Source organism: Lissotriton vulgaris, chromosome 9 (genome assembly GCF_964263255.1).
Source record: "Lissotriton vulgaris chromosome 9, aLisVul1.2, whole genome shotgun sequence".
Classification (NCBI taxonomy): domain Eukaryota; kingdom Metazoa; phylum Chordata; class Amphibia; order Caudata; family Salamandridae; genus Lissotriton; species Lissotriton vulgaris.
Window position 1 is genome coordinate 230,575,588 of NC_141697.1, and position 24,935 is coordinate 230,600,522.

Consider the following 24,935-nt stretch of genomic DNA (forward strand, 5'->3'; position numbering starts at 1 on the left):
AACCATTGTAGCATCTATGCTTCATTATATTGCCCATGATTTGTTTATGCCCTTGACTTTATAGTGATACTTTTCTTGAATGCTTCTGGTTTTTTTTTGTTGTTTTTTTCCTTTGCTTTGTTTTCCCTTCACCTTTTCATATATCGTTGATGATACCTTGTATTTCCATCAGTAACATTTTTCTTGAACTTAAAATAAACAAAGTTAGTTTAATGTTACACACTGTAAAGCTTTACACACATCCCCCAAACACTCAATGTCCACCCTGTCCCATCCCTTAAAACTACCCTGATCCCTCAACCTAAAAACAATCTTTGGCTGCCATAGCCGGCACGAGCCACGGAAGCATGGGGCGCCTTGGTCTGAGGCATAACGGATGGGGAGAGCTGTATATTTTCCCAAACTTTGCACTTTTTAGTCAACTCCCATGGCTTTTCAACAAGGATTAAAGGAGTTGTTCACTAATGGGCCATTTTTGTGTTAAGTTGTTGGTGACTGCATGGATGAGTGACTGCACAGATGGCCTCATGGATGAATGAGTTTACAGATCAATGCATTTATGAACGCACAGGATCATGGATGAATGAATATGAGCGAATACATGGACAATTGAATGAATGAGGCGATGGGTGAGTGTTGGGGATGGCCACAGTCATGCTGGTCGCAGGGGACTATTCTTTACTCCGGCCACTGCACCCTCCCCAGTGCATCCATGGCCGGCTTTAGAGCAGGGAGACCTGTGCGGCTGCACAGGGCAGTGACTGGGGGATGAAGGGGAGGGGGGCGGGGGGGGGGCTGTGTTTACCAATAATATACGATTTTAAGCACCTGCTGTGACTTGTGCGCCCAGCGTTCAAGCAGCAATAGAAATGTCACGGTGACTCTTGTGATGAATGTTCCTGCTAGAGAGAAATCGTTGTTTTGTCTAGTGGCAATTTTGATTCGCCATAAAGTAGCACAGAGGGTTAATATACCTGCTGCACACAACAGATCTGTTTTTCATGTGGCTTGCTGAGTGGAATAGTAAAACCAAACCTTTACCAGCGCTTGAAAATGAATGAAATATATTTGAGAGAGGGGCTGTGAAGAGATGAGGGGAACCTTTGCCCACGTGGTAGTGAGTGAATCCCGAGGACGAAGTCATACGGGGGCAGGGTGCCAAAAAAGATAGTCGCACAGGGCGCCACCAGCGCTAAGGCTGGTCTTGAGCTCATCCATCCACAATCGCCCATATGTACCACTCCCATAAATAGACATTCAGTGACTGATCCTGCATACTGCGCTCCACCAACACGGTCATCCACGACCAATCAGTATCACCAATAAAAGGCCAGACTGGCTGCAGACCTGGCCAATGTTAGATCAGATATGTGCTTATGATGATTCTGCCACGTTCCACTGTACATTCAACATTTGTGTAAGATTAGCTCTTCTGGGCTTGCGTTCTCTGTTCACAAGCTTTCACTTTTACAAAGAGACTAAACCATGCGAATGCTTCTCGGGCTCTCTACATTTCTCTTACAGCCTCATTTTTTGAGTGTAAATGTCTTCTCGCCATATGGTGACTCTCAAAGACAAACAGGGCCGTGGGCACACAGCCCAAATAATTCAGTTTTGTGAATAAGTGCGTTGCCAAGTGATAGTTTCATCTCCTTTTCAGGGAACTAAACTCCATTTTTGTGGGAAGTTACATTGCGCACTGGTGAAAAACAAATTATTATAAGGCTTTTTGCAAATGTGACGCGACCTTAGATGGCATTGTGCGACTTACTTCCTGTCACAAGTGCCAATGACAAGAATTTCCAGAAGATCCCCGATGCAGGGGACTTCCACACCACCCATCATTGGTAGACAGATGCAATGGGGCCACATGCTCTCCAAAGGTTCCCTACAAAGCTCTTCTTCGATTTAAAGAAATAGGGCAACGCCTCCCACTCTTCACAAAATAGGCTGCCTCATAGGAGGGTTACACAGCTCCTTTGACAGACCTTGACGCTGAAGCAGCTAATTACCGCATGGGTTTGTAAGAAACATATACATAGAAAGGTTGCACTATTTTCATATAATGTGAACTTCACTTACAACTATTTCTGTTGAATAAGACTGATTTTGTCCCCCTTCACAATAGCTTGTGGCCTGAAACAAACTACTCAACCAGGGTCATAGCCAGGAGTATTTTTGGGGGGAAGATTGGCTACCAGTAATAATAATATTACAAAGGTATGGACTTTTAAACAACACTCGGCCCTGCTCATTTTATGCACTTATTAATCTCCCATTGCAGCAGCAAGATAAGAGTGAGTTCAGATTTTCAGCTGGAAAATGTGGCCCAAAGATGGGGCCGTCTGGAGGTCGCTAGCTTGAATCCCGACAACTCTTCATCCTTCTGAGTTCGGAAAAGGGTTTACCGTTAAATGTGGTAGTATCAACAGCCGTTATTCACAACAGTTGGAAGTGGCAGGAGGGCAGAAGGAAGATCTGAACAAAAGGCAAGATTTTCCTACTTTGTGCTGATGCTTTTGGGCAGAGCTATGGAGGAAGTCGGAGGACGAGTTCGACACAGGGGCTGCAGGGAAGTGGGAGTTACAATGTGAATTTTTTCTGGATTCACATGCTGTACATTATTCCGCCATCTTGTGGTTGTGTCCATAATTCTCCACTTTTTTGTAGTTCTTCTTCTATTTTTGTTGTTGTTGGGTATCAACGGATCTCCCCTTTGGTGCTTCCTGTGCGATTGTCCGCCTTCCCCCTGAAGCTCACACTTTTAGACGCCATCTTCAGAAACCTTTTCTGCCGTTGTTTTTGGATGCTTGGCTGAAGGATCTCAAATGTGTGAAAGATGAAAACTTCAGTAGAACTTTGTCGAATAAGTCAAAGAAATTTGGGAAGATCATCAAAGATGAGGTATCAGAGGAGATACCATTGTGTGAAGGAGAAGTTTCCTTGATGGTTTGAAACTGCCAGAATAGGGTGATCCCTGTTCCGTGTGATGGAGAAGACTCTGTACTAGTTCTGCCCAAATTGTCACCTTAAGTTTGCATTCAAACTGTTAATAAATTACAGCGACCCAATCACCACGACATAAACTCCAATATTGCAGAAGCCACCTGGTTTGATTATCTCTTTAAACATTTCAATAACCTGGAGCTAAAATCTATAGTCCTCATTCTTCCCACCAGGGTATAATCCTACAACGAAGCACTAAATCAACACCGTCTACAGGAAGAGCTCAGTAGAAAACTATTGCAGACGCAACAGGAGCCGTATTTGTTACCAGGCCTAACTTGTCCATCAACTGCAGCAGAGGAGCAGAATGGTCCAGCAGCATTGGCAATACGGAAACAAATTGCGAGAGGCAGACGGGCTGGAGCTCCTGGCCCCAAAGGCATCCCTCCAATGCTGTATAAATCTGACCCTGAATTCTGGAGCAATGCATTAGTTCCAGTTTTTAGACACGCCTTAGGTACCACCATAATTACAGAGTCATGGCTAGGTTCAATTATTAGCCCAATACATAAACAAGGAGACAGGTCCGTTCCAAATAACTACCAATTTATAGTCCTCATTGACAACGAGGCAAAGTCCTATGCGGGGATCATCTTAAATGAACTGGCCTGTTGGGCTTCCATGAACCACATTATTCCATAACACAAACAGGCTTCTGCAAAGGGCAAGGTACTACTACCAGCTTAATGGTCCTAACCATGCTTATGGATACTGCGAAGTAGGGAAAATACCCCTTATATCTCTGCTTTATAGATTACTTTGCATCCTTCGACCACGTAGACCGCATAAAGCTCTGGCGTAAACTGGACATCTGGGAAATACCAACTCCCCTCTTAGATCAACTTAGGCTTTGCACACCAATATGTGGATAGGTATAAAGCTAGGTGCTGGGACGCACCTCTCAAGAAGAATTCCCACCAACAAGGGCTTAAAACAAGGATGCGTCCTAGCCCCACTGCTATTCAACGTTTTCCTGGTGGATTTACCCACGGAATTGGATGACTGTTCATCACACGCACCGAAGCTAGGTAATACCACACTAACAAACTTGCTATACACTGATGATCTAGTCCTGATCAGTCGGACCCCTTTTGGCCTTCAGCACCTCCTGGAAGTGTCCCAAAAGTTTTCTCAATGAAACTCTTTGAAAATAAACTTAAAAAAAACTAAAATTATGATAGTAAATTGCCGTAAGAAGACAAATCCCAGTTGGAATTTGGATGTAAATCGACTAAACCATGTAACAAGCTACAAGTACATGGGCATCCTTTTAGATCAACACAACTCTGTAGTAAATTACTTCTCTACTGTTCTCCACTGAATAGAATGTACCATGAAATCATGGAATGCCTGGGTGTCTCTCTGTGCTCACAGTGTCAGTTGGTCAACTCAGGCTGAGCTGCTTGGAGCTTGCTCCTGGTGGGTTTTTATCTATACTTCCTATCTTCTCCTACTTACCTATCCTAGAAGCAATCTACAATTAAGGTTTGTCTACTTACACAGTTAGACTGTGCATCTTCCTTTACTACAACTGATGACACCACAAACAGACACAATCTGTAATTGCTTCCTGAAGCCTGGGAGCATTTTGAATGACTAGTGCACCTCTAAAATGAGTTCAAAATTTTAGAATGAAAGTTTGCGAAAGAACTTTGTGGATTGAAAACTTAAATAGATAATTCATCCTATAAAATTGACTTTTAATTAGACTGAGCATTAACTGTTGAGGAAACTATTTTCCATGAGATAATCTTAATCGTTTTATGAATAAAAACAAAGTGGAATGTTTTTAACGTTGTTTAATTTTTGTATTAACATAATCTGTTTTGATTTTAATGTCTATGTATGCAATGGTTTTAATTAATCAAGAATAATAAACTTACCATACCTTATCTTAAGTTTGCATAGAAGGATCAACACCAGGTCTGCAAACTATGCCAGCCAATAGATCATCGAAGCAATGACTACAATGGCTGTGCGGGGTTCAAGTCAAAGACACTGAGGGTAAGACAGAAGCAGCGACAGATGCACTACGCCATGCAGGGACAGAAGCCATACACCAACCCCAAAAGACCTGGTTCTGTTGGATGACTACAATGAAAATGTTGCAGATGGTTTTGAGGGGAAAGTTTGTAATGCTGATCTGAGAAGCGTCGAGATCAAAGGAAAGAAGCTCAAGAAAGACAAAAGACCACAGGTAACGTCAAAAAACTGTCCTTGACTTTGTCTCAAAATTCAGACTCTAAGGCATCAAAGGGAGGGTCAACATCAAAAAGGGCTCTGATCGAAGGCAAGGCCAGTGACAAGGAACTCCTCGGATCCCTCGAAAGGGACACCGCAAGAGGAAAGTCTTTGAAAAAGACTCTGCCATCGAAAGACGTTCGAAGTCGAGACGCTTTGACGTCGAAATGAGAAAAATCTCGAGAGGAGACAAGAAGTTCGATGACCAACACTTCCTCAAAGGAATCTTCAAAGTCAAAATAAAAATCAACATCGACTCTTGATCCAGAATAATGCACGGCATAGATTGATAGATAAAAGTGGGGCCTTGAAGGTGACATGGCAGCGTTGATCCAAAAGAAAAAGGATTCCGATACATCACTGAAGGAATTTTTAGTTCCTCAGTAGATTTCAATGCCAAAATATCAGGAAGAGAATGAGGTCCATTGGAATTGGAATTGGACCGTCCCACGACACCAGAGCCTCAGGAAGAGGAGGAAGAATCCTATGAGGAAGAAGAAGAACTTGAAGGGGTCGGAAGAGTCTGAGTATTGAGAAACTAATTGGCATGAGTTAACGACAGAGGAAGGGAAGAGAGATTGTTTTCCATCAAGTTCTTCGGTTCCGGATGGCAGTGCAATGTACAATCATGTAATAAAGAAGGCTGCAGGAAAATTTGAAGTACAGCCAGTAGAGGGAAAGTCTTGGTCATGTTTCCTGCTGGAGACCTTGATTTCGTCACAGAAAAGGAATAATTTCCTTCCATTGTTGCCCAGTGTTCTGAATCAAGGAAGGGAAGCAGTTAAAGAGCCCATTACCTGCAGAGCAGGTACACCAAGGGCTGAGGAAAAATACAAACAGTCCTCAAAAGACCCTGCTTACATTGAGGTAGAATGCCTGCTGCCTTCATCATCACTTTCACAACAAGGAAGAGGACTAACATTCCATCAACATCTGGGCCACCTCCAGACAAGGAGAGTAAAAAGATTGATCTCATGATTAGGAAATTTGATAGGAGCGCAGCCAATCAATGGCATATTGCTAATTTTAACACCCTCCTGAATAGGCATGCTTACCAGTATTGCAAGGCGATGGCAGGGGTCATGAACCACCTAACTGAACAATACAGGACAAGTGGCAAATCTTGCGGAGGAAAGCAAGAATCTTGAAAATACATGCCTGAAATCGGGATTAGATGCAGCTGACACGGCAAGTCATCATATGATGGCAGGAACAACACTACTCTTTCATTCATGGTTATGAATTATTTCATTATTCAAAGCAGAGGTGCAGGCCAACATAATAAATATTACCTTCAATGAAGAATAGTTGTTCAGAGGCACTTTTGATGAGATACTGCAACAGCTTGAAAAGGACAATAAGACTGCTAAATCCATGTGGGGTTAAAATTTATTGGAGACTTGAGAAAATACATCAACATGTAGGCCTACAGGGAGAGACACTTTCCAATCTAGCTCAATGCATCAGGGCTTCCAAGGTAGCAATCAATCATCTGCACCCCAGCAGCACTGGCAGAACCAACAACAAAGGCGCCAATTCCTTCACGGAAGAGCACGTGAAATGGAGCAGCCACACAGGGGAGGCACAACCCCAGCAAACAAGTGTCTTGCCGGATACAAACAGCTTCTCACACTCAATATCAGTGGGAGGCAGAATAAAGAACTTCATTCAGGGATGGAGGAACATAACATCAGACAGCAGGATATTAAACATCCTAAGGTTTGAATATTGCATAGAATTGGACAAGATACCAAAAGCAAGGGGACCTTAGAAAAAGGTCAATTGAAGCATTACAGGGGTTGGAGGAATTGCTGAAAAATAGCGCATTAGAAAATAAACCACGAGGAGAGATCAAGAAAGGGAATTACTCAACATATGTACCAATCCCAAGGTAGAGGGGTTTCTAAGCCTAGACCTCAGATTCACAGGCAAGTGTATAAGGACACAAATATTCAAGATGACTCCCTTATGGGAAACAACCTTTACAACGCGGGCTGAGACACTTGTGCAGTTTCCACGGAAGTGGAACAACGCTTGCCTGAACTACACATCTGCCTTAACCACGCATATGCTTGGTTAAGGCAAACAGCGATCTAGACGTCCGGATGGGCGGGTAGAGGAATAGGAAGTATCAGAACAGGGTGCTCTAGACGTGGCCATATGAGTGGGGCAGAGGCTGGGCTGTGGGCAGTAATATTTAGGGGTGGGGGCGCTTTTAGGGCTCAGGGCAGGGGGGGTGTCGGGGTTGTTTTTTTGGCAGGGTTTTAGGCCTCGGGGAGGGGTAGGGTAGTTTTAAGGGCAGGACAGGGTAGGTTTTAGGGCTCAGGGCAGATGGGGCAGTTTTCAGGGGTTGTGGTCAGTTTTAGGGCACAGGGCAGTTAGTTAGGGAAGGGTCGTTTTTGGCAGGTGTCAGGGTTTAAGGCCTCAGGGCAGGGAGAGAGGAAGCAGTAGTTTTAGGGACAGGACGAGTTGGATTTTAGGGCTCAGGGTGGGGGCAGGGGTAGTTGTAAGGGCAGGAATGGGTCGGTTTTAGGGCTCAGAGTGGGGTAGAGTTAAGGGCAGGGCAGAATCAATTTTAGGGCCCTGGGTAGTTAGTTAGAGCAGGGTAGTTTTTCAACAGGGGCAGGGTATTAGGGCTCAGGGCAGTGGGGGTCAGGGTAGTTTTTTGATGGGACAGGTTGTATTGGCTTAAGGTGAGGGTTTAGGGAAGTTTTAGGGATGGGGTGGGGTGGATTACAGGGTGGGGTATCGGGTGTTAGGGTACAGGGCAGGTGGGCTGGGATATGCAATTTAACACACATATCCCTTTAGCAGTCATGCCTTTACACATTATTTGCAGTAAAGGCATGCGTGGTAAAGATGTGGTTGTAGTTCAAACCGTATTGTTAACCACATGGCTGCTGGGCGTTTTCCCCCCCGTGCTGGAAAATGCCATTTTAGTGGCACCATGACGAGCTCAGCTCGTCATCAGCACACGACACCCGTGGGTGTTGACGAGCTGAGCTCGTCATCAGCATCGAAAGGGTTAAGGCATGCATAGTTGTATGATACAACCCACCCTTGCAGGAAGTAATTGCACAATTGCAAAAAGGACATTACATGGCAACAATAGATCAAAAAGACGCTTACTTGCGCATACCAATGTATTCAATACACAAAAATACTTGAGGTTTTTAATGAACAAGACTCACTGCTGGTTCAGAGTTCTAGCTTTTGGAATAAAAGCTTTACAACATGTCTAGCAGCAGTAGCAACACACTTAAGAAGACAAAGGATACATGTCTATACCTATCTGGAAGACTGGGTAGTAAGAGCAAAATACGACAGCAAATGCAAGGGGCATATCCAATAGGTGATGAGGATACTCTTCACACTTTATTTCTCTATAAACATAGAGAAGTTGCCGCCAAAGACAGAAAAAAGAAAAAATCTAGGAGCAAGAATCATTTCTGTACAAGGTAAGGTATATCCCAGTGAGAAGAGAGTAGGGTCACTATTTTAGGAAATTCACCTTTACCAGAAGGGGCAAGCTCTGACTGTGAGGACTGTGGGGAAATTGTTGGGGAAGATGGTTTCAAGCATCACTTTGATTCCCTATGTGAGATTACATATGAGACCAATTTAGGAATGGCTAAAAATTAAAGGTCACAAGCAACAGGGAGCTGGGAAAATCTAGTGGTTGTCATGCAGAAGCTGCAGGAGGGAATGGCATGGTGGAATAGATCACATGTATCACAAGGAAGAAAATGTGCACAACCAACTCCAATAGTAACCATTGCAACCAGGGGTGCTACGTGGCGTTTGACCTTAATGGCCGCGCTGTTGTGAGGCTCCCGCCAATCCGGGTGAGTTTTTCAACATAACCCCCATCCTTGGAGATAAAATTGTTATTTTGCATCATCACCGGACAGCGGAATGCATGCGGTTGCCGGGGAACCGAACTAGATGCCTGTAGGTCACTGACCTGAGCCGTGACGAGCTGCAGGACCTGGAGGCGGGGCATAGCGGGAGCGGCCTGGAATGCCTGATCGGAGCCCGGAGCTGCGAGAGGCCGAGGCTGAATAGGCCCAGTTGCGTAGCTGCCTGGGGCGCCGGGTGGCGGCCGGTGACTGGGAAGGGCAACAAGTACACACACCGGGAGGAAGACCCTCTCCGGCTGGGTAGCCCTGGTGAATGTGAGTGCGGCTGCCGGGAGGAAGAACTGGCGCACTGCTGAGTGTGGAGCCCGGGCTCCGAACAAAGAAAGAGAAGGGTCGCGAGGCGGCCCACGGCCTGATAGCAGCTGGCGTACAGAGAGAGAGCAGCTGGAAGCACCGGAGGAGTCTTTAACTGCAGTAAGGCCCGGTGGTGGGACTCGCACCCGGGTGTGGAGGCGGGAGGAGGATACTGAAGGCGGCGCAGGGCCATATGAACAATTGGTGAACGGCCAGCGAACACAGCGTGTTAGCGGTCAGCACCCTAGCGCTCCAGCGCCCTGCCACCACCCTAGCGCTCCAGCGTCCTGCCACCGCCGTGAGGGAAACGGCTAGCGCTACTTGCCAACTACAACTCCCAGGTGCCCCGGCGGCGGGAGTGACGCCGCACGAGCGCCCGGAGGCGCTTCAAAGAACGGAGCCGCCCGGGACAAGGGCGGGCCGTCTAAGGCCGTCCAAGGACGACCAGGGACGGGACGGGCCACGTCCTTAACATCACTCATCATGGGTAAGCGCAAATTGGTTACATCAACGGCAGATGAAGCTAAAGCGAAGGTGCCTAAGTACACTACCAGTATAATTACTTATTTAACAACAAAGGTGGGGGAATTATCATCGCAGATCGCTGAGTCCGAGCGTGAACTAGGCCTTGCTCCTAGCCCTGGGATTGTTGATACATCCATTTCCTCTGCTATAAACTGTATTCCGTTGGAGCCTCGGGTTATTATTGAGGCCTGTAGACCTACTTTGTCACAATCCGCCACAGTTCTTCCATGTCCGGCTTTACCTGAAACTATGATACCTAACTTTCCTATGAACCCCGGGGATGCTGGAAGGTCTGCTTTAAGTATGGCGGGCGCTCCCCAGCCAACTTTTGTAACGGAGGAGGGCATTATGACCTTACTGGAAAAACTGTTCTCAGAAAGACTGGAGACTGCTTTAATTCAGATTGCTTCGGACATTACTGAAACTTTGAAGGACTGTGTCAAGAACCTTATGGCAAAATGTGATCGCATCAATGATGCTCTTAACATTCGGGCCCCTCCTTCTTTTATGCCTTTGGCACCATGCCCTACAGTTGTGCAGGTGCCTGTAGTTGGGGACCCACTCACATTTAGGCCGGTTGTTACCCCTCTTTTGCCCATTGTTAACCCCGTGCCACAAAAAGGGAAAGTGGATAATGGGATATATATTCCCATAACGGAGAACGCCCACAGTGCAAGTATCTCCACAAGGCCTAGAGGCCAGCTGGGGGCTGTGGAAAAAAGGGTACCCCCAATAAATCTACCTCTGGACGCAACACCCTTTGTTGCAATTTTGGTTAACATGCCCAAACTTGAAGACGGGGTGGTGGAACAACATGAGACCCTTCTCAGGCACGTTAAGAAATGGTGTAATGCAAACTGCACGGGAGAAAGTAACATTGCTGATAATATTGTAACAAGTAGACCGGTGAATTGGGTGGGCAGAAGCAAGAAAGAGGTATCTGGTGATTGTGTCATTGTTAATTTTAAATCCAGGAATGTCGCTAGTCGACTCTTCTGGGATGACTCTCCTCTGGATCCTGTAAGTAAAGGGGTCCGGGCGATGCCCCTTGGCTTCTTTTATCCCCGACATTATAGACCAGGTGCTGTGGAGAACAACAAGTCACAGTTAACTGATAATACCTGGGCAGAAGACAAACTTATTTCACCTATGCCTACTAATGTCTGGATGACTAAGCCAACCAAGGGCAATGGGGTAGTAAATGCTGTAAGGAACACATCCTCAAATGAGTTACCATTGTCTAACATGTTTTCGGCCCTAGCTGACAGAATAGACATTGAATGACTAGAACCTGAACACGAGAACCTGACTCGCCTATCCCCAGGCAATGCTGAGGCTGCCCCATCTGATGTCAGGGTTGAAACTGTTATTAATGACCCATTACAACTAGGTGGAGGGCACATTCGGTTATTGTCATGGAATATTGCGGGCCTATGGGCAAAACAGGATGATCAGATTTGGCTACAGTTAGTGAAGAACCATGATATAGTTGCCTTACAAGAAACTTGGACGAAAGACAAAGGCTTTTGGGTAGATGGATTCATTTCCTTCTTTGTTGATGCCCAGAGCTCCACATCGGGAAGGGATAGAGGGGGTTTGCTATTCCTTGTTTCAGTTAAAATTGCAGGGAATGTTAGAGAAATCCCCAGTTCTTCCCACTATTTTCAGCTGGTGGAAATTCGCTCGGTAGACAAGAACAAGATTGTATTAATAAATTGTTATAATTCTATGCAGGGGGGACCCACCAATTTTGTTTTAGATGGTTTATCGGCTTTTTTAACCAAATATATGTCAAGACAAACCACTTTTGTTCAGTTTATAATGATGGGTGATTTTAATGTTCATCTGTGTGAGTCCCATTGCCAGATTATTGATGATACCGGTCCTGATCATACTTCGCTGCCACACTTTGAACATAGCCCTAAGGGTGTGGCAATGGAAAACCTGCTATCATCAAATGACTTATATGAACCAGGGATTTCAGATCCTATAAATCGTGTGGTCACGTATAACGCAAGGGGCAGTGAATCGATTATCGATTACTTTTTTATGTCTTCAGGGCTCCTTCGTTACGTATTGTTTTATAATGCAATTGTAAGTGGGTTTAGTGACCACAACCCTGTGCTGTTGGTTCTGGACGCTCTCTCTGGTTTGCATAAAGGAGAATCAAGGGCTACCTCTATAAGGGACGTAAGGAGCAAAGACCAGGGAAGACGCCTTAAATGCTGTAAAGTCTGTCCAGAGGATTTCCATGGTCTTATTGTACAAGATATGTCAGTCGAAATTGAGAAATGTAGGGATGGAGAGAGGAGGGGGGGGAGGTTGTGAGTGCCTTTGAAGCTTTTTGTGCTAGAATAGAAAAAGAGCTTAGAGCTAAACCAGGGAGGGGCTCTGCACCAGTGTGTAGATGGTTTGACCGCTCTTGCTCACAGGCACATGCAGCTTTGCTGAAAGCTCTTAAACAATCCCCTAGAGATAGGTCTCTGGTGGCACAGTTAAGAAGAAAATATGTTTTGGCAGTTAAACTTCGGAAAAAAGCCATCAAAGATGAAGCATGGGACTCTTTAATGGATCCCATAACCCTTAAACATAGCTCCAAATTTTGGGCCATAATAAATAATCCTTTGTTCTCCAACACCAACAACATGGATCTTGAAATTAATATCTCTGAAGCTGACTGGATTAACCATTTTTCCAATATATATGGTTCAAATGTAATAGTCGAGGCGTTTAAAATACCCCACTCCCTATCGTCTCCAACTAAATTAAATTTCAGCAAATCGGAAGTAGAGCTGGCAATTCTAGGCTCTGCTGCAAATAAAGCCCCGGGCCCAGATGGGGTACCCCTGGACCTGTACAAACTTAACTCTGAGATGTGGGCTGAGATTTTAGCTAATGTTTTTAACTGTGTGTATGAGGGGGGTCTGCCAAAAACGTGGGCATGCTCTATTATAGTACCCATTTTTAAAAAGGGTCAAAGAACCGACCCTAAGTGTTTTCGACCAATTTCGTTATTGGATTCTTCTATGAAGATTTTGGGCAAAGTCCTGCTAGCTAGAATTAACACCTGGTCCCTAGATAATGATATTCTAGTAGATGCTCAGTATGGGTTCCATGCTGGTAGGGGGACTGAGGACCAATGCTTAAATCTTCATATGTTAATTTCGAAATACACAACTGTTAAAAAAGGGTCAATTTTTGTTGCTTTCATGGACCTGTCCACGGCTTTTGATTTGGTGAATAGAGCCCGGCTGTGGACTATGCTATTAAAGCTGGGTCTTGATCCTCCCCTTGTATATTTTTTGGCAGAACTACATAAGGACTTAAAAGCCTCAATCAGAATGGACCAAGAAGGCAATCGTACTGCCTGGTTCAAATCCAGTAGGGGCGTGCGGCAGGGCTGCATCCTTGCTCCCATGCTGTTCACTTTGTACATAAATTCACTTGAGGAGACTCTTTTAACTGCTACCTTGGATACTCCGCGTGCAGGGGACACTCGTATTCCTGTTCTCCTGTACGCGGATGACACAGCTTTAATAGCTCGGACTCCCATAGGTTTGCAAAAACTTTTAAATGCTTTTAATGATTTTATGTCATCACTAGACTTAGTGATAAATAACTCCAAATCTCACGTCATGGCTTTTGGGGCTGGTAAAAATAACTCTAAACAGTTCTACTGCAATGGTGACGTGATCACTAATGTCAAAATGTTTACGTACCTGGGTGTAATTTTTGACACTAAGGGGAGCTGGGCTCCACAAATTGTAGCTAAAACTAAATGTGAATGTAAATGTATTGGCATTTATATAGCGCACTACTTACCCGTAGGGTCCCAAGGCGCTTCGACCGCTGCGAAACCCTTCCTGGCTTCCCTGAGAGATGGTCCCTTAATGGGTATCTCCAGGGTGAGACCAGGCATCCCCGGCGGTCTGGTGGGGCCGTTAGTGAAGATGAGGCAAGCTAATGCCCAGAGTTGCCGAGTGTGATCGCTGATCAGAGTGGGCACCGAGGCGAGAGAATTATCGAGTCCGCTGACCCTGGTCCAGAAACCTGCCGCGCCGGGAATCGAACCCTGGTCCCGGGCCGTCCTCTGCTCTCGGGTCTGCCGCCTCTAACCAGTGAGCCACACTACTTCACTAGCTAAAACTAAAGCGGTCAGGAGCTCGGCCAACGCTATTTTAAGTTTTTCCAGGAGACTGGGCGGGAAGCCAACGGGTGCCTTACTTAACCTGTACAGGGCGAAATCAATAGCAATAGCCAGGTACGGCTCGGGTTTGTGGGGCCATGTAAATAGTGAACCAGTCCAAAGGGAAGAAAATAAGTTCCTGCGTTCCACCTTAGGGCTTCCCCAATCGACAGCCACGTTCTCAGTTCACCAGGAAGTTGGTCTTGGGTACATATCTGACATCCTTCTAATGGCCCCCATCTTGCTATGGATAAGGCTCTGGACCAATAATAACCTAGGTCTGAACCACAAAATACTGGTGGACTGTTTAAAACTGGACAATTACAAAAACATTACTTGGCTCTCATACATACAAAAGTGTTCTTTGGACCTGGGACGTCCTGATATTTTTTGGGACCCTCAGGGTCTAAAGAAATCGGATTTAGATTGGGTGAAGGTAAATTTTATTACTTTGAAAAATGTGGAGAGGGAGGAACGCCAATTACTTAAGCCCACGGTCAGAGCCCATTACCTGACCATTACCCGCCTTACTATACAACCGTACCTTACCATCGTCAATATCCCGTTTCATAGGTGGCTTCTGGTTAAACTCCGGTTTAATCAGATTTACACAGTCCTGTGTGATAGTCAAGGCTGGTATAAGGAGGAGGACGCCCCTGTCTGTAATTGCGATAATTTCTCTACGCAAGATAATATGCACTTTATGTTGTTTTGTAATTTTTACATTGCGCCCAGACAGAAATACCTGGTACCATTACTGAAGGACAAAGCCTTCCACCAGGCAAAACCTGCCCTCCTGTATCTCCAATTATTGGACTCTGCGTTGGCTATGTTTAGCGTGGCCAATTATCTTGTTGCTGCTGTTAGGATCAGGAGGAGAAGACTTAAAAATGCAACATTAGGGTTTTGTATAGAAGACTGAAATGGAAATGTTGTTCATATCATAAAAATCGTATTTTATTGAGTATTTACTCTTTTTATGATGTATTTTTATTGTATATTAATTAATTATTATCGATGTTTCCTCATATCATCTTTTTCACCATGAATATGTAAATAGTATTGATTGATGATTTCTGTATTTCCTCATGAATTTGTATTGCCCCTTTTTTTGATGTGATTGTAGAATGCTTTTATGATTTTTAACTAAATCGAATAAAGTGGTTTTGACTTGACTTGACTTGATATGGACAATTGCACTGCAAAGTAGGCAGCGGGGTGCCATTTTGAGAAACACACACAGCGGCGCACTTGTCAGGATCAAAGCAAATGGCGGACACATGAAAAGCGCCTCATTTCTTGGTAAGGACACTGCTTGTCTCTACATATTGGTGACGTGCCCGGAGATTGTGTTGTGCCTTAGTGAAGTAGGCGCAGGCCACGGACCTAAACTAAGTGGGGCATACTGCGGGCCTGAAGTGCTGGCACCGATTGCGCATTGTGGGGGCAAGAACGGAGAAGCAGAAACGCGCTAAACCCCCCGCAGCTACTATATCACCCCCGCACGGAGTGTGCATCCAACCTACTGGCAGCTCATCATAGGACGAACTGAGCCCAAGCAGGCAAAGCTGTCCTTCGACGAAAGGAAGGTGCCTGGCTCCAGCTCCAAAGAGCGGGTTTAACCGGATCCGCCAGAAACCAGAGATGAAGATTGGAAGGCGCTGTTTGTAGGGATGCAACAGAGCCTCACCTCCATTGACTCCAAGATGGATGCTATGAATAGCCGACTAGAAAAGGTGTTGGAGAAACTTGATCAGCATGGGAGCGCTTAAGGAGGTAGAGCACAGAGTGTCGGGGCTGAAGGATGGAGCAGGTACCAATAAACAACAAATGCTGCAGATGGATAAGCTACTAAAGGTCATCGCGGACAAAAAGGAGGAGATGGAGGCCCACTCCCGAAGGAACAACGTTAGGATACTGGGCCTTGCGGAATCGACAAATACTGGCAGGCTTGAGGACTTTATGGAACGGCTACTAGCTGAACTATTTGTCAAGGACTCTTTCTCTGCACATAAGGCAGCGGGCGCACAGATCATTGGCGGCACGCCAACCACCGGGTGCCCCACCACGACCGTGATTGTGCGCTTTTTAAATTATCTTGACCCGGGACACGGTCCTACTCTTGGCACGTGAGAAAGGGGAAGTGCGTTAAGAGAAAAATACCTTAGCTTTCTACTCTGACTTTACCCAGGCTGCGCAGGCAGCTCGTCGGAAATTTACAGTTGTGAAGAAATAACTGCAAGCAAAAGGGATCATGTATGCTATGCTATACCCTGCAAGATTGAAGATTCATCACCGGGGAAGACAACATCTTTTCAACTCACCCCAGCAGGTGGAAGAGTACCTAAAGTCTGACCGCAGCACTGAAAGGTGGGAAGAAGCTACCCGCAGACAATCCCGGTCCCACTCACCATTGTCAGAACCTGGCTGATGCTGTACTCCCGTGGTAAGCAAGTAGTGGCAGTCCTGAATAACAGAGATTCCTGACTGTTGTTCCAAGTGGGTGATGTACTCTTATTGCTTATTGACTGTTGAGATATGTTTTGCCGCCCGCACACTCGCCGACGTCCCGTCATGGATGGGTAAAATAGTGCGGCAGAGTGAGGAAGCGGGAGCCCCTAGCAGTCCCCATTAGAGGGCATTCCCCTTATTACGACTTTGGGTTAAGTTTCACGTGATACGAATGACTGCTGTTGAGTTGTATGTATGGGAGGGGAGGGATGGTAATTCCTGGCCAGTTGGTGTGCCGGTGTGGGTGAGGGTAGGGTTGGGGGAGAGGGAGCACAGGCATATTGCAAGATTGGGCACGACAGATGTGCCTATTGCGACAGGCAAATTGCTTTGGGTACTCAGCATGACCAATGACATAAGTAATAAAGATGACCTTAATGTAATTTCCTGGAACGTACGAGGCTTGAATGATCCGAGAAAGCGGAGGCAGGTACTGGGATATTTAGATCGCCACCACATCCATGTGGCCCTACTGCAGGAAACCCACCTCCCGCATGGAAGGGCACCTCAATGTGCCACACGATGGGCCTCTCATAGCTGTTTCGCATCATACTCCAGTTACTCCAGAGGGGTTGCTATACTTATCAAACGGGGAGTGCGATTTGTGTTGGGAGGGATGGATATTGATCCTGAATGGAGGTACAGTTTGCTTTGGAGGAGGTTGAATTCCCATGATGTTGCGATTGAAAATTACTATGGCCCCAATGTTGATGATGTACACTCCTTACTCGTGCTGAGAGGCAAACTACACATGCTGGGGTCCACCTATGTCCTATGCAGGGGGGATTTTAATACCGTTGTAGATCCCAAATATGATCGTTCCCATGCTGTAGCAGTGCATTACACCATTGCACAACGTACCATGCATGACATCATAGAGTCTGATAATTTTTTTGACACGTGGCGTCACCTGTACCCTTCCCGGAAAGAAGGGACACACCACTCCGCTGTACATAACACATGGGCCAGATTAGATTATGTACTGGTGGCGGTGGCAATGGCGCATTGGGTGGGTAGGGCAATACATCTAGCCCGAACATATTCAGATCACTCTCCCGTGATGGTGACACTACAACCACCGGTAGACCTTCCCCCTATCTTGGATGGCGACTAAATCCACTGCATTTGCAGGATGCGGTTTTCAGGAATATTGACTCAGTGGATAGCCTAACGACGGTATGGGAGGCATTTAAGGTGACAGTGCGTGGATGGTGTACGGCCAAAGATGGGGGTATATTGCGGGACCTCCGGCGAGAGATACAAAAATTGGAAGGGGAGCTGAAAACACTAGAAAGGGAAATAAGTGTTAGAGGTGATTCCGGAGAATTGAGAGCTAACCTGAGGGAGACAATGTCAGAAAATAAGGAGGCAGCAGACAGAGAATGTAAGTTCCGAGGGAAACACTTTGTGGCTTGAGTCTATGGCGAAGGGGACAGACCGGGTAGAGCTTTGGCTGGCGCAGTTCGGGCCCCTAGATTTCAGAACTATATCACGGAATTGCAGGATGAGCGGGGATGTGTGCATAGAAACCTTCCGGACCAAATGTCTACCTTAGTAGAGTTCTACACCAGGCTTTATACATCGCAGAGGGGTACCCCGCTAGACCTTAAGGAGTACTTGGCAGATACTGCTCTGGCATGGCTAGGGGACGCGCAGTGTAAGTTTCTGGCCCATGACCTGGAGGTCGATGAGATAAAGGAGGCCATTATGACCATGGCGTACGGGAAGGCTCCGGGGTCCGATGGTCTTCCTATAGAATTTTATAAAACCTATTTCACCATCTTGGCACCTATACTTAAGGCAGTTTTCTATGCAGCACTGGAGGGGGGCCGCTTACCTACAACCATGAGGGAAGCGCAAATATTGTCATTGTTAAAACCTGGTAAGTCCCCACTACATTGTGAATCGTATTGCCCTCTATCACTCCTTAATAGCGACACAAAATATTTAGCAAAAGTACTTGAGACAAGACTTAATCTAGAAAAACTAGTCTTACCTGATCAAGCGGGATTCGTGCCAAACCGAGCCACAGCCCATAATCTACGGACTCTCCTGGCTGTCCTACAAGATATTGACCCAAATAGCGAGGCGGTGGCTGTCTTTTTAGATGCCACCAAAGCGTTTGATTCTGTAGAATGGGATTATTTGATGGGGACGTTGCACCATATGGGAATACCAATCTCCTTTGTCAATTGGATTCAGCTGCTATATACACAGATGTGTGCCAGGGTTCTTCTCAACGGCTCTAGATCTACGAGCTTCTCGATCGCCAGGGGAACGAGGCAGGGCTGTCCGCTCTCCCCAGTGTTATTTGCCCTGGCGATAGAGCCCCTAGCTGCGAAGCTGAGGCAACATCACAATCATAGGAGCCTCATATACCCATCCAGACAGCTGCTAGTGTCGCTCTATGCAGACGACATAACGCTGTATATCAATAGACCGCAAGATAATCTTAACCCAGTTTTGAGGGAGATCACTAAGTTCGGCGTGGTGGCTGGAGCGCAAATAAATTGCGGCAAATCTGCAGTCTTCTCCTTAACGAGCCACACCCTGCTACACCCATTGGACTACCCCTTAACGTGGGAGTCAGGGGACTTTAAATATCTGGGCATCCAGGTCACCAGAGACAGAGACGCTTTGCTGAGGACCAATTATGGGCAAGCAGGGTGACAGATAACATCTCCAAATGGATTAAACTACCTCTTTCGATGGCTGAGAGGATATCTTTAATTAAAATGAACATATTACCTACATTTTTATATTTATTCATAAATATTCTGTACTACCCTGGGGCCTTCTTCTTTCATACGCTTAATACGCAACTAGTGCGTCTCATTTGGGGGTGGGGGTAAGGAAGCATGTTTGAAATTAACCACACTTATGCTGCCGTACCGTTCGGGTGGATTTGACGTCCCTAATTTTGAACACTTTGCGGTATACTGGTTTCATCCACCCCCGTATATGCCTCACCTCACGGTAGAGGATGGGTAAATGGCTCCTGTCCCGACGTCTGAGTATGTGTTTATTCCCTCCAAGGAGCGATACGAAGACCCCTCCACGGTGGACTGTCCAGTTCGAGCGTGGAATTGGCTAGCGAAGGCTGAAGGGATGCAACTGATGTACTCCCCTAGGATATCCTTGAGACATTACCCTTTGTTGCCAGTAACAAGTGAAAAGGTTTGCCAACGTTTGTTAGATAAACTACAACTTAGAACTTGGGGGGATCTGTATATTAAGGGAGAATTCCGCACGAAAGATCAGTTTTTTGGAGATTATGAACACTCCTTCATGGATGTGTTCCTTTACACGCGACTCAGGCAGAGTGTTAAGGTCATCTCTATGTTGTATAAACGAGTACCTAGCGCTCCCCCTCCTCACCCAGTCTGTTCCCGAAGGGAATGGGATGCAGATCTAGATAGCCCTCTAACGGACGAGCTGTGGGAAGTGGCCTGTCTCCAAACAGAAGCCATATCTAGCAACAGTAGGCTTCGATTATTGCACTATAAATTCCTACACCGACTTTATCATACCCCAGTTCGACTGCATAAGATCCACCTTAGGGAGGATGACAAATGTCTGCAATGTGGGCGGGGGGGGGCGGACTTTATGCATTTGGCTTGTGGATGCCCCCAAGTGACCTCTTACTGGGAGGAGGTGTTTGCAGGATTGACTAGTATGTTGGATAAACAGATTGCACCAACCCCTCTTAGAGCTCTGCTAGTGCTGACCGGTGATATACAGACACCGCACTGACAATTCCTTGCAATAGGTGTGCTTTTGGCACGACGCCAGGTGGTCTGCAGAGTTAGAGCTCCTAAGTTTAAGGCTTCGATACACAACATGTCCACTTGACGGGAATATCTGCATGAATACGCAGAGCAGCTGCCGATGAGGTCTTGTCCTCGAGACATTTGTGGACCCTTGATGGTTTACCTAATGAGGTAAGATGAAGGTGAAGGGATAGCTGTGGGAAGATCGCAGGTGGATTGAGTGAGGTATGTTACAGAGCCGGGAACCTTGCTGCATGATTGATGGTTGTGGAGTGGGCAGCGTGTGGGTGGTGGGTAGGTGGAGGGATTATAGATCCATCTGGACTACTGGCTGACAACCTAGAGATACTGCCTCGCTTTGCGAGAGGACTCTCGAACTTTGAATTTTATATATGACCGCGATGGCTGATTTTGCTTTCTCTTGTGTGCAGTTTCTGGGGAGGGGGTCTTGGGGCAGGGGAAGGGTGGGAGGTGGGGGAGAAGAAGGGGGGAGGCGGGAAGGAGAAGAATGTGGCTGATACCTATCTGTATGGCTTCAGGTTGCAGTTATAATGGAATCTTTGCATTGAATTGTACACTATGAGATACTGTGCAGTAAAGAATTTTTGAAAAAAAAAAAACAAAAAAAACATTGCAACCAATGCCTCTCATATGGGCTGTGGACCTCACATAGAATCGCTCAAAATCTGCAGTGGCCTGGAAGGAACACGACACAGCGAAGCATATCAATCTCTTGGAGCTGAAGACAGTGTTCCAAGCCTTAAAAGCCTTTCATAAAGAGCTATTAGAGAGAACAATATTGATCCAAACAGACAATACATCTACAATGTTTTACAACAACAAGCACTCAAACTAAATCCTTGGCCCTATCAAAGCTAGCCCAAGAAATCTGGAAGTGAGCAGTACAGAGACAGATGGCTATAACAGCAGTCCATCTACTAGAGTATGACAATGTAAAATTGGACAAACTGAGCAGATAAGCATCATGCTCTCATGAATGGGAACTCAATAAAGAAGTATCCAAACAGATTTTCTGGAATTGGGAAACACCAAAGATAGACCTATTCACAACCCCAAACAACGTGAAATGCCAAAACTTTGCGTCCAGACAGCCACATCCCCAATTCCTAGGGAATGCTTCGCTGATATTTGCATATGCTCCCCCGATACCACTGTTACACAGAGTGATCAACAAATGCAAAAGGAGCAAAATGACTCTAATATTAATTGCCCCTCAGTGAACGAGGCACACATGGTTCTCAGAACTATAGCAAAAGACACAAGGTAATAATATAAAACTACTAAAATAAGACCTGTTGTCAATGAAAGATGGGCGAGTATTACACCCAGAGTCTTTGAGCCTTGCAGCTTGGCTCCTGAGGACGTAGAATTTTGTCATCTTATGCCACAGGAGAACATAATGGTTGCTCTTGGAGAAGCAAGATGCCAACAACAAGAAGTGCTACATAGCTAAATGGAAGAGACACTCATAAAATGGGATTATTAAGAAAAAACACTAACGATGCAACTGTCCTAAAATTTCTTACACACCTACTAGACTGTAAACTATTGTATGCGTCCTTAAAAGTTAATTGTGGCCTACATAAGAGGTCACAAAGGATGAAGCTTTTTCACTGCTCCGGTAATAAAGCGTTTTTTACAGGGGGCAAACAGAAGTGCACTACCAAAAAAGAGTACCAGCACCCACATGGGCTCTAACTGTTGTACTAACTCAACTAATGAATGCACCTTTTGAGCCTTTACACAAAGCCATATTAATGATTCTCACACAAAAGACAGCATTTCTGGGGGCCATAACATCACTTCGTACAGTGAGTGAAAAACAAGCACTCACAATTATTGAATTATTGAATATTCACTCCTTAAAGAAACATGAACTGGAAATCTATTATTTTTTAGCCGACTCCTCCCCTCACCTGCTGTTTCTTACTGAAACTTGGCTAACCGACACCTCAAATCCTACCATTGCCAGTGCGATCCCCCAGGGCTATCAGATTCTGAGGAAGGATCGTTCGGTGGGGAGAGGCGGTGGGTTAGGCATTATATATAGGCTCTTCTTTACTTGTACTCCTCTAGCAGATGTGGAGATAGAGGAGGCAGAGAGCCTGGGTTTTCTCCTGGCACTCTCGGCCCATCAATCTATGGCAGGAGTAGTAATTTATCGGCCACCTAGTTTGGCGAAATGTTTTGGGGATTCTATTAGCCATGCGATTTCCCCAAATGTAACAAAATATAGCCACTGTATGGTTTTGGGTTGCATGAATCCTTTGATATTTTTAATTTGACCCCCTTCGTATGTCTTCCTACGCACGATAAAGGGCATATATTGGACCAGGTGTTTTCCTCCAATCAGATTTATATGGATGCCCCTGTAGCCTTAACTTGGCCTACCATCATTTGATCAATTTAAAAATGTGTAAAGATGTCGCAAGGCCCCAACTACTGAATACAACCAGGGTTAGTCACTGTGCTAGGCCATTTCACCTGATGACACCTGAGGCCATCCAGTGCGCTTTGCGACAGCAGCCAATTCCCTTAAGTGGTGTTCTGGAACAAGATGTGATGACCTTACAGGGTTGGTTACAGTAACAAGCCACTAAACTGGCACCTCCATGTAAAAAAACTGTCAAAACCACTCGAGTTTCAGCTCCTTGGTTTTCTGAGGCCTTAAGGGACAGTAAAAGGTACTGCAAACATCTCGAAAGAGAGTGGTGGAGGAACTACATCCTTCAGATAAACTGATTTACAAACTGGCCTTGTAAACTTATTACAAGAAAGTCAGTGAGGAAAATAAACTCTTCCTGTCAACAAAAATTGATTTGGCGGCTAATAAAAGTAAAACTCTGTTTAATGTTGTAAAACGCTTCTCTTCCCCGGCGGCTATAACCAACCGTTTAGACCTACTAGCGATTGGACTGAACGAATAGCCCTCTTTTTTTATGAAAAAATTATATTGATTCAGGATTCCTTTGAAGTTCCATTAGCAGGTTTGGAGGACGCTGAGGGTTTCCACCTAGCTGTGGGCCCCAGTCCTAGTGCCTCCCTTAGGGAGATGACTTTAGAACAATCTATGGTGTTAATGAAAGCTTTGAAAATCGGGTTCACCCACTGATCCCTGTCCAGTGAAAACTTTGTCCTCATTGGCAGATGTGATTAATCTCTGTGTGAATTCTATCCTGAACACTGCTTTACGGGAAGGGTTGATGCCACAATAGTGGAAACATGCTAAAATCCTCCCGCTACTCAAGAAACCGTTAGCTGATCCTGAGGTAGCCTTAATTACAGGCCTATTTCTCTCCTGCCTTTCTTTTTGAAAGTCTTGGAAAAATTTGTAAACCAGGTCTGTTGGACTTGGCCCTTCTGGCAGGTTCACCCCTAAAACTTTTTGCTTATGAATGTGAATTGGCGGTAGTGATTTTTTGGTTTCTGCGCACTTTCACTGTGTCCCAGTGGAAAGTGCGTGCACCCTCTGAGTGCGTGGAGTAAGGTTGGCCTGCCCTCCCATAGGAATGCATGGGGAATGTCTGTGTCCCTGGTAGTTCCTGATGCGTGAGGTGTGCAGGCTCGAGTCTGGTATGTGCGGACTCGTGTGATTGAATGCTGCGCAATGATGTATGCGGCGTGTATGTGTCTAGTGTGGAAGTGTCACTTCTAGACGTGGGTGTGCGTGTGCTGGCACGTGATTGGCTGGAGCTGGCTGGTGAGCCTGGCTCCAGGAGTCTGGATGGGTCTGCCCAGTGGTGAGTGTGGAGATTAGCATGCTGATGGCTGGGGAGGAGTGCACCTGGGTCCTGAATAGGGCTGGGCTTTCCCCACACAATGCTGGCTCCGCCCCCTGTGGTGCGACTGATTACCCTAGCCCTGCCAGTGAAAAGAGTGCTCACAAACCAGCTGCAACTGGTTTTTCCCCTGACCCTGAGCAAAGACAAAGGGAAAAGGTGTATAAAAGTGGGGCAGTGACCCCATGAAAAGGTTCTCTTCCAGGATCTTATCTGAGGGGGGCTGCTGCTGTTGCTGGGTGCCAGGAGGACCGCCACTTGGACTGCCTCCCTGCCTGGAGGCCCAGTGAGCTGGCTCTGGGCCCAGCCTTGCCCCCCCCCCCTGCCTGCCTAAGAACCTTGCTGGAACTTTATTTAACTTCTAGCGCTTAAGGGCGCTTTTTCTTGGCCTTCAGCGCTGGGGAGCGCTGGGGATTGTCCTATAGCGCTTGGGAGTGCTTATTTCTGCTGCTACCGCTCAGAGCACTTTATTTTGCCTGAGCGGCTGCCACGCCGCATATTTGCCTTTCTTGATTTAAATTACGGGAGCCCGCCCCGTATCACGGAGAGAATTCACCGCTGGGCCACAGCGCTGCCTGCGACGACCCGGAAGTGGTTGGCCGGCCGGCCAATCGCCATGCGGCCCGACCGGAAGTCCCGCCCCGCAGCCGGGCAGCGAGAAGAGAGGCGGCGGAAGGTGCAG